Source organism: Urocampus carinirostris, chromosome 13 (assembly GCF_059441175.1).
Source record: "Urocampus carinirostris isolate Australia breed hairy pipefish chromosome 13, RoL_Ucar_1.0, whole genome shotgun sequence".
Lineage (NCBI taxonomy): Eukaryota > Metazoa > Chordata > Actinopteri > Syngnathiformes > Syngnathidae > Urocampus > Urocampus carinirostris.
In genome coordinates, this window is record NC_142361.1 from 7,760,368 (window position 1) to 7,771,325 (window position 10,958).

The window sequence follows — 10,958 nt, forward strand, 5'->3', positions numbered from 1 at the left end:
TTTGGTGGCCGCCAAGAAAATTGAGTTTGAGACTATTGCTTTCCAATCTTTATTGAGGAAATTTTGGTTCCTTATTTGTCACGTATGGAAAACTTTCATTCTTTAAAGTAAAAGCTAACCGCTGGCATCAAATCATTTTAAAAGAGATCGACTTTAACGGAACTTACAAAATGCATGTTATTTCAAACAATAACTGCACCTCTTACAGTTGTTGATTTGTTGGTGTTTTTAAACAAAATAACACTCATATAAGTGAGCCTTAGTTCTGACTAAACGTTTTCACTTGACCAAACACACAAACAAAACAAAGCTAACCCCAAAAGTTGTTTATCTACAAATTGATTGTAGAAAAGAACTAGAATGGCTATGCGCCTTAGCACCCCTAGTGTTGCGACACAGAACTTTTTCTGGCCTGAGAGAGTAGAATGTATTTTTAGGAAAGTGCCTGAGTCAGCAAAAACAAAAATGCAGAGTCAGCTTCTTTGGGAAGTTATCACACCTGGGGTAACCTACAGTATGTCACAAAATTGAGTACACCCATCAGATTTCTGCAGAGATTTCATTATAATGTTTAATTGAACAACACTGAAGAAACATCACTTCGACAAAATGAGAGGTAGTCAGTGTAAAGCTTGTGTAGCGGTGTAATCTTATTTTTCCCCTAAAATAAACCCTCAAAATATATCCAATAATAGCTAAACCCCTGGTAACAAAAGTGAGTAAACCCTTCAGTAAAAGTTCCTGAAGTTTAATATTTTGTGTGGCCGCCATTATTGTTCAGAACTACTTAAATCCTCCTGGCCATGGATTTCACCAGAGATTCACCGATTGGCACTGGAATGCTTTTTCACTCTTACATTATAACATGACAGCAGGGGGATTTTTAAGATATCGTGCCTTTCCACCTTCCTCTTGAGGATGCCCCAAAGATGTTCTATTGGGTTAAGATCTGAAGAAATACCTGGCTAGTCCATTCCCTTTACCCTTGGCTCGTTTAGAAGAGCCTTGGTCATCTTAGAGGTTTGTTTGAGGTCATTGTCTTGTTGGAACACTGCTCTGTGACCCAGTTTTTGGAGGGAGGGAACCATTCTCTGCTCCAGTTTTTCACAATACATCTTGAGTTTGTGTTTCCTTTAATGAAATGCAACTCCCCAATTCCATTTGCACTCATCCAACCCCAAACCATGACATTCCCAACACCATGCTTGACTTTAGGCATGGCACAAACATGTTTGTACTCCACACCTCGTTAGCTCCACGCATGCTTCACGAAATATTAGCCAAATAAATTCATCTTTGTCTTATCACAACAGAGCATATCTTCCCGGTAAGCCGTGGCCTTCATTTACATACATCCAATGATTAATCAAAGCAGTGTTTCTTCAGTGATGTTCTATTAAATATTATAATTAACTCTCTGAAAAGGGGCACACTCACTATTTATACATAGATACTGTACCAGACTGCCTGTGAAAGATGGTCATATCTGAACTCCTTCCCCGTTTGGATGCACATAACAACAAACAGACAAATATACATGCTTACTGTAGATCCCAAATGAACACATCACCACCCTCGCTTTGCTCCAGGGTGATAATACTTTGAGATCAATTTAATTATGAATAGTTATGGATCGCAGCTCCAGACTTCCTGTGCGGAGTTTGTATGTTCTCCCCATGCTTGCGTGGGTTTCCTCCGGGCACTCCGGTTTCCTCCCACGTTCCAAAAACATGCATTTCAGGTGAATTGGCCAGTCCAAATTGTCCCTAGGTGTGAATGAGCGAATGAGTTGTCTGTCCCTGTGTGCCCTGCGATTGGCTGGCAACCAGTTGAGGGTGTCCCCTGCCCACTGCCCGGAGATGGCTGGGATGGGCTCCAGCCCCCCCGCGACCCTAATGAGGATAAGCGGTATGGCTGATGAGATAGTTATGGATCGGGCAGCACGGTAGCGCAGTGGTTAGCACGTGTGCGGCACAGTTCTGAGGTCATGAGATCGAACCTTCCTGTGAGGAGTTTGCATGTTCTCCCCATGCTTGCGTGGGTTTTCCTCCGGGCACTTTGATTTCCTCCCACATTCCAAAAACATGCATGTCAGGTTAATTGGCCGGTCCATATTGTCCCTAGGTGTGAATGAGCGAATGAGTTGTCTGTCCCTGTGTGCCCTGCGACTGGCTGGCAACCCGTTCAGAGTGTCCCCTGCTAACTGCCCAGAGATGGCTGGGATGGGCTCCAGCACCCCCACGACCCTACTGAGGATAAGCGGTGCAGTGATGGATGGATGGATAGTTATCGATCAATTCATCACTTGTTAAACATTTGGAAAGCCCTATTGAAAATTACCAAATAAAGCCCATTCAATGCCATGTTTTATCAGTGCTCCGGTATTCAGATTTCAAACTATAAAATTGTAAAAAAGTTTACCTGAGCCGATAGCTGTGCTCTACCTAAAACACAATAGCAGTGGTAGCCCCAGTCCCAGGATCGAAAGTGATGAGCAACCGCTCCCGTTTCCATGACAGCACAGCTGAGGACACTTTGCTCTTTGACCTTAAGGACCATGGCGTGTGCTCTCAAGCGCTGACCAAGTCAGGGGTCAATTAAAGCCAAGGTCGGCAGAGGTCAAATGTTAAGACCCCGCCTCACTCCGGTTATGCAACCAAATGGTATCAGAGTGTCCCGAGGAGAATCATTCATCCTAATCAGAATGATGCACCTTGCGCTGTGCTCCCACTTGCATGATGGATGTGTGACACACACAAGATGCATGGGGCACATTTACATAAATAAAATGTAGAGTTTATCGATGAGCAAACAGCTAAAATTTAATTCATGTCCATGTTACTTTTTTTAAAACATTACTCAGCATAATTACATCAGGATCAGTCATATGTTAAGTATCATGCAAACTTTAGATTAGGATTTGAGTACTCCATTATCCCTAAAAATTGATTGCTGGGACTGAGTAGCACCCAGTAAAGGTCATTCACCACTATCTCAAGGAATCACATGTCAACTGAGCCAGCTCAGAAGTGAGTGGCACTAATAAAGGCAAGCACTTTACATCTGTAGTTCTCAACTGGTCTTCAAGAACCACCACCCCACCCCATGACTCCTTCTCAAATTAAATGATTTTTCAGTTCACACTAGATAGAGTATTACAAGTTTTTTTTAAACAAAATGACCAGCAAAACCCCAAAAATCTTCAGAATAGAATAGAATAGAATAGAATAGAATAGACCTCTATTGTCATTGTTACAAAATGGGTTGAACATATTGTGACAACGAAATTGGACGTGGCACTCCAGTGTCACAGTTTTACAGTGCAGATAAAAGAAAACAAAGAAGATAAGGGAAAAAAGAAGATAAGGGTTATAATTTACACAATATTTACAGAAGAAAGTGTGGGCATGTAGGGTGTTACATACAGTTTTGAGATCGTATTAGTGCAATATGCGGTAGTGCAAAATAGGCAACATTGTGCAAAGTGAGCATAGGCATGAATACAATTTTACATCTGTATGAGGTAGTGTGTTTGCAGAGTTTCCGTTTTTTGTGCGGTGTGTCTTAAGGATAGTGATGGCTCTGGGGAAGAAACTATCTCTGAGTCTGTTTGTTTTTGTTTTGTGTGACCTGTAGTGTCTGCCGGAAGTACTGTAATAATATTGGAGTAATAATATTATGCTCTATTTGCTGCATTTTAATGAAGTCCAAAATGTATCTCAAGGACCTTCAGCCATTCGTATCAGACTTGCACAAACATGAACTAATAATGTGAAATTACTGATTACCGTAAATTCCGGACTATAGAGCGCACCTGATTATAAGCCGCACCCACCACATTTTAAGAGGATAACTGGTTTTGTACTTACACAAGCCGCACCTGTATATAAGCCGCATGCGCCCACGTTAAAACATGTAACTCAATCACAAAATTAACCCAAACCCTACTTTTGAGACCCGCAATTTTAACTGAACATGAAGTACACAGTTCAATAACCACAGCCGGCAAAATAATGGAAAATTATACCGGTAGTTAAGATTTGATGCAGACCTGCAGAGTCCGGGTCCCGTTAAAAGTAATCCAAGGAAAAAAAGTGTATATTTCCAAAGGTAAGGGTGGGAAAAATATATATCCACTATTGTCTGCCGTGTCCACAAACACTCACCTTTACCGGTCCCCACTTCCCGTCATCCCCCGCGTCTGTTATGCCCCTTCTTTTTAATCGGTCAGTGCAAGACTTATCAGAATAAGTATTTAAAATAAATACAAATAAATACATTACAAAAATATACAGTTGCAAATACATATTATACATGGTTACACATATTTACAAAGAAAGACGGTACACCGAGAGAGTTTTCAAAGCTTTAATAATAATATTATAACTTTCATCCCAAACGGTGCCTGTGAAGGGTAGCAAAACGCTACTAACAACACGCTTGCAAGATAGTTAACGGGTCTGTTAAAAAAAAACATACAGTACATGTAGAAATCAAAAAATTATAAAACGTCATACAAAGAAATTGTGAACATGCTTAATTGCTGTTAAGATTGTCGAGAAAAATTGTTCAAACCTCACATTGTTTATTTGATGTTACTAGTGTCAATAAAATTGTTCAAACCATGGTAAGCCGTTCTCTTCTTCCTCTTAATAACTGACGTCATCAAAGTTGTCCTCATTTCGTATGGGAAGGAGACTTTGTCACATAGACTTCGTCCCACGCTCCCTTAATTAAAAACACGCAAGCAACACGCTCGCAAACTTGCATGCAGTAGCTCTGTTTCCTTCTTTATCAGACTGCTCGATTGCGTTTAGCTTGTAAGCTGCGTCATGTGCCTTAAACTCGAGCGCCGCTGGCGGCTGTTAGAAAAATTACATAAATTGGCTGCATCACTGAATAAGCCGCAGGGTTGAACGTTTGGGAAAAAAGTAGCGGCTTATAGTCCGGAATTTATGGTATATAAATAAATATGCATATGTTTTCTAAAACAACTCCCTTTTTGCAGAGAAACCTCACTGACTGAACCAAACCATCAACACTGCATTATTGTGGAACATTCCTGTAGCAGATTTTATCCACAAGGCTAAAATTAATATAAAAAGGGCAATTCATAATTACACAAAATGGACTTCTAACTAGGTAAATAATACAAAACTATGTGCTTCAAAGAAGATTATGGAGCACTTACTTCCACACAAGCTGCAACACAAACCCGAGTTTGGGGGAAATAATTACGTGACAATGATCACAAGGTTTAGCTTTCAGCCACAGTTCTTGATCCTAATTTTGTTTGGTGCAAAAGTGGAACTGAATTGTCTTTCATAGTAGGCATAGAAAGATATCTTGTCCCGTAAAATATGGTATCTTGTTCAGGCAAAGCAGGATATTCATAACATTTCTTTTTTTTTTAGGTTGGATTTTCATGTCTGAGCTCACTTTTTGTTGGCAAAAGGATGTAGCAGAAATTGTTTATGAAACAAACCTATTTAGAAAGATTCCCGACCAACTTTACTTTAATTCAGTGGTTTTCGAAGGCTCTTCAAGGGGTACTTTTTTTTTTAATTCATTCATTCATTTATTATTTAATAGTGTTCTTACTTCCCTTCTACATAAATTGAAAAAAATATCCCAATGTCTCATTAGCAGATAATTTTTCTGTTTTTAAAATCGTCAAATAATAGTATTATCATTATATTCCAACATATTATTCTTGTACATTACTCATTTTTCTTAAGTAATGTAATGCTCGTTTTATCTAAAAATAATTCAAATATAAACACTTCTTTGGTGGATAGGAAGACGAAGTTCTGGGCCAGGTACCGTATGAATCCCAAAGCTCAAGTTTGGTAACACTGTTTAAATGAGCTGGACGGAAATTGGGACTTAGTTACTCTCTGTCGCCATCTCCTGGCTTGTGTTATCATTGCAGCCTTAGCCAGCTCATTCATATTGCTTGTGCAAGAAGGTGCATTTCTTAGATACTCTTCTTTTTTCATCTTTCTTGAGGATTCTTTTAGTGTTTGGACAGTTCTTGAAGCCTTTTTCTTATTTTCACCATTTTCATGTCGCACTGACAATTACAAATTGGAAAAAAAACAACTGTGTGGACGAGCATGACATCACGCCCAGGCACTCCCCCCAGGCCCCATTCCTTGAACCTAATGTTTTCCGCTCTGAACAGTTTTAATAAGAGTAAGATAAAAGAAGACAGGTGCAGGGGTAAATAAAGCAAAATGGCTCTTTGAACTCAGTTGGGCATTGTTACGAATACTTATTAAAGAGGATACTCAAAGGTGTTGTCCGGACCTTTGAAATATTTACCTCACTGACCTCCTCTTATGGCCTGGAGTCATTATTGCGGCCTCTGTCAATCTGCTTGTGTGGGGAGTGCAAGTGTGTGCATTTCTTTGACGCGCTTGAATGAACTTTTTCGTCTTATTTGGTTAAGTGTTTGAACTGCACCTGAAACATTCTTTTTCTTACTTTCACCATTTTGTAGCTACATGAACAGAAAACCGAGAGGACGAGCATGAAATCATTCTCCACCCCTCTCCCTCTTCCCTCTTCCCTGCTTCCTGATCTGTTGCGAGTCCTAAAAAGCTTTGATAAAAGTAAGACTAAAGCAGATAGGCACAGTGACAAAAAAAAAAGTCAGACTTTTTGAACTCAATCAGGCATTGTTGACACATACTAACTAGAGAAAATATACTTTTAACGTTGTAAGGACACCTCAATTGACCCCAAAAATCAGACCAACGGGAAAGTTCCCTAACGGCTGCTATGATATTGCTGATGTTGAAGTGGGTGAAAAAAAGATGACACCGTCTTGGACGTGGAGAAACTGGGTTGAAATGGAAGGGGTCAAAGCAGATGAAGAGGGCGGAGGGAGCAACCAGAGGGGTGCCAGACACAAAAGAGGCCAGGCCGCGGTCGGTGGCACGCGATGGGAAGATTAGGCAGAGTTTCCTCCCCTAACTGAAGCATTAGGACACCTGACTGAGTCCCGCCAATGGCAGGGCGCCAAGGATTTCTATGCGTGTGTGTTTGAGATGGGGAGGGTGAACAGGGGTTTGCCTTTTAAGCACTCAACAGCAGAAAGAGGGGTGGGGAAATACGGGGTGGCTTGGAGAGGTGTGTGTATGTTCCAAAAGAAGAGTGGGGTGATGTTCTGATACTAGTGGGGCCAAGCCTTACCCTTTACCATCTGCTGCCCAGGCTAAATGAGGATGGGGCAGGACGAGCAATACACACAAACGCACCTGTTAGTGTGTCAGAGGGTGGGTGGGCGTTGCGGCAGATGGGCACGGTCCTGGCACCCGCAGACAGCTTGTATTAAAAAGCAAGTACTGGCCTGAATGCTTTGCCCTGCTACATTCCCCATCACGTCCAACTGATGCCAGTTTTTTTTGTTTTTGTTTTGACTTGACTGGCTTGATTAAGACACACGTGATTAGACACATTATTGACAGGGGGGGATTTTTTATACAAAGAATGGCTCATCCATATTTATTTTACTGTAAACAAACATGGACCACTTTTTCCCTAATGCCACTTAGCTAGAAGAACTAGTCCTCATATTGTAAACTCCAGCAACGATAGCCAACCTTTTCTGTACAAGACACCAGTTTTATGTTTGACAATATGTTCACGGTCTGAGTCAATGATGGTATTGAACATACAGTATTTGTTGATTGGTTGAATCCCTTGACCAATAAGGTTGTAGAGGCACCATTTTCTGTGGTGTGTCTTGAGCGGGTACAACTTGGTGGCGCACATCTTTTTCCAGACTAACATATATTTCCACCCGGTCTTGTACCAGTGACCTTTCGCGTAAACATGTTTGTGCTTTTTCTAAATTACGATAACTGATAGTTACTATCACATCATTTGCATGCAGGTAATATTAGTTGCGGCGGCTAAGTTGGATGTGTGTGTGTGTTGTGTGTAAGTTTACCTGATTGTTTTTTGGATTGAACTCAGAAAAATGGCTAACAAAGTTCTAGTTGGGTAAAGGCGATCGTTAGATGAACTTTCCAGGCTCAATACGACAACAAAAGTTTACTGATCGATGAACAACACGGGCCGCACGGAGGCGCAGTGGTTAACGCGTGTGCGGCACAGGTCTGAGGTCATGAGATCAAACCCACTGTGTGGAGTTTACATGTTCTCCTCGTGCTCGTGTGGATTTCCTCCTGGGACTCCAGTTTCCTCCCACATTCCAAAAACATGCATTTCAGGTGGATTGGCCGGTCAAAATTGTCCCTAGGTGTGAATGAGCGAGCGAGCTGTCTGTCTCTGTGTGCCCTGCGACTGGCTGGCAACCAGTTCAGGGTGTCCTTTGCCCACTGCCTGAAGATAGCTGGGATGGGCTCCGGCACCCCCGCAACCCTACTGAGGAACAGCAGTGCAGATAATGGATGGATGGATGGATGAACAGCACCATTACGAGCTGGAATAAAAAGAAGTGGAAGGGGCGTTTTGGTTCAATCAAGGGACTCTGGGACTCGTTTCGGACGGCGAACAGCTCATCATCATGGACCGAGTGCTTTATCGCACACGGGCCATACCCCGGATGTTGCGATGCCCCATAGTCAGGGCCTTGCTCTGCCCGACAATCACATATAAGGATAAGTGTGCACTGTTTTCTGCCAGAGTTTCAGGAAAACGCGGGGATGATGAGTTATCTCAGTCAGAAAACGGCGCACTATTTTCTGCTAAGTTTTCTGGAGCTCAGCGGACGTTGCATTGAATAACGCAATGGTATGTTAGATTAAGCCTCATTTGCAATTTGGTGAGCACCTGTGCGAACATGGCCTCGAAATGGCAACAAGAAACGAGATGAAGCTCATGCGTTGCTTGCCAATAGTCAATAAATAATAATAATAATACAAACTTAAAAAACTCGTTAATGTACCATATTGCCACACCCATTTGAGGCAAAGTTTTAAAGGGCGCACTCTACTTGGTTTGATTAATTTTTTGTTGGCTCATATGGCCCACTGGCCAATTGGATGCAACTACTCGGGCGCACTGGCCTATTAGATGAGAGTCTCACGCGACCGCCTTTAATACCAAAGGATGTCGCATGGATTGAGGACATCCGGCTGGCCACGGCATGGGATCGTGATCATTCTGCACAATCACACTTTCTAAAGATTATGGACATCTTGTTTTATTTAGCTGGGCATTATCACCAATCAGTTATAATTATACCATGCCATCTCACTATGGACTTGATGGCTCCTTTTCGAACTTTCTGAAATATTAATGTTCATTCTGTTTTTTGCATAGTCAAGCACACAAACGCTTTTTCTGGTTGCGTGGACGCCATTAAAAGGTCTGAAAAAAGATTAAATACATTACTAATCACGTCCAAGTGATGCGAAGTACTCTTTAATTGGAACGAGCTTGATTAAGACACCCATGACAGAGGGGGATTTTTTAGGTGACGGATCACTTGTCCATAATGCTTTAACTGTAAACAAACATGGAACACTTTTGCCCTAATACCACTTAGCATGGAGCACTAGTCCTGACACTAGAGCCGTAATTCTCAACTGGTCTGACTTCAGAACCCACCACCTCAACCATAATGGGTAAGGCAGTAGCTCAGGAGGTAAAGCGCTCGTCTTGGGATCAAGAGGTCCCAGGTTTGATGCCCAGCGGCAAAACACTGAATCCCTAATGCCCCCGATAAGCAGTTGCCTTGCATGGCTGACACTGCTTTTGGCATGTAAGTGTGTGAATGGGTAAATGTGAATCACATTGTAGAAGCACTATATAAATGCAGACCATATACAAGCAGAGACCCAAATTAAGAAAAAATCTTTTTTCATCGTCAGGCATGCATTCATTTGTCTCACGGGCCGTAGAAAATGTTCTCGCAGGTCGGACTTGGCCCGCAGACCTTAACATTACATTGAGGATAAAAAAAATACGCTTGTATTTTTCCCCCCTCATATCTCAGGATGTCACAAAATCACATTTTCTGGTTTCAATTCTGAACAAGTATTTCTGCCGCCACTTACGTTATCGAGCGTTAATAATCGTGTTGGACTCATTTACGTCTAACTGTATTTACAGCAACTGCAGGGATATGTCTGTTGAATTTAACCAAAAAATGGGTGGGGGAGTCTTTGTGGCAGACAATTTGGTTCTTGCTGAGCAGTAATCTGAAAAAACCATTAATCCTCCGCACACACAGCAACCTTCTGGAGGGCGCGACAGTGGCATTGAGCTAGCGTCGCGAGGTTTGGCCCGGTCACCGTTTAGCAGCCTTGCGTCTGTCCGTGCTTGACACGCAAGCAAAGCGATACAGCTGCCAGGACTCACACTGAGACTTGAAGCGATGTAAAGCTTCTTCCCGGTCGCTCAATGAAAATAATTGCTACTTTTTTGGGAGGGGGACTACGCATACAATAAAGGAGTGCAGGTCACTGAACATTCTCGGGCAGCGTGTCGGAACAAGTGTCTACACTTAATCGACGATTAATAACCATATAAAATATTGTTTACATTTTCTACCCACGCTTGAAGACACATGCACACAATTTAAACTGATTACTTTAATCGAGCACTGAATGCTGCAAACATGCTCCGAAACTGCACAATTCCGTTCCCAGGGTATTTCTCGAACAATAAAGCTGACCAAAGCGCTTGTAATAACGTCACATAAATAGAACATGTACACTTGATTGAGCCGCAAACGTGCAGTGAACTCATATGCTCCAATTTGTCTGTCGAAAATAATAAAAAATACCGCAATTAAAAACTTCTTGTCTGCGTGTTTAAATAATCCAGTAGTGGTCCGACAGGTGGGCGAGGCCCTTTGTGGGGTCGACAACAAAAGTTGAAAATGTTGGGTGGTAAACATTTGAAAATGATGCAGAGAAAGCTCAAAATACCTTTTAGATATTTGGTAAACTTGCTGCAAGATCCAATAAGAATTTGTGATT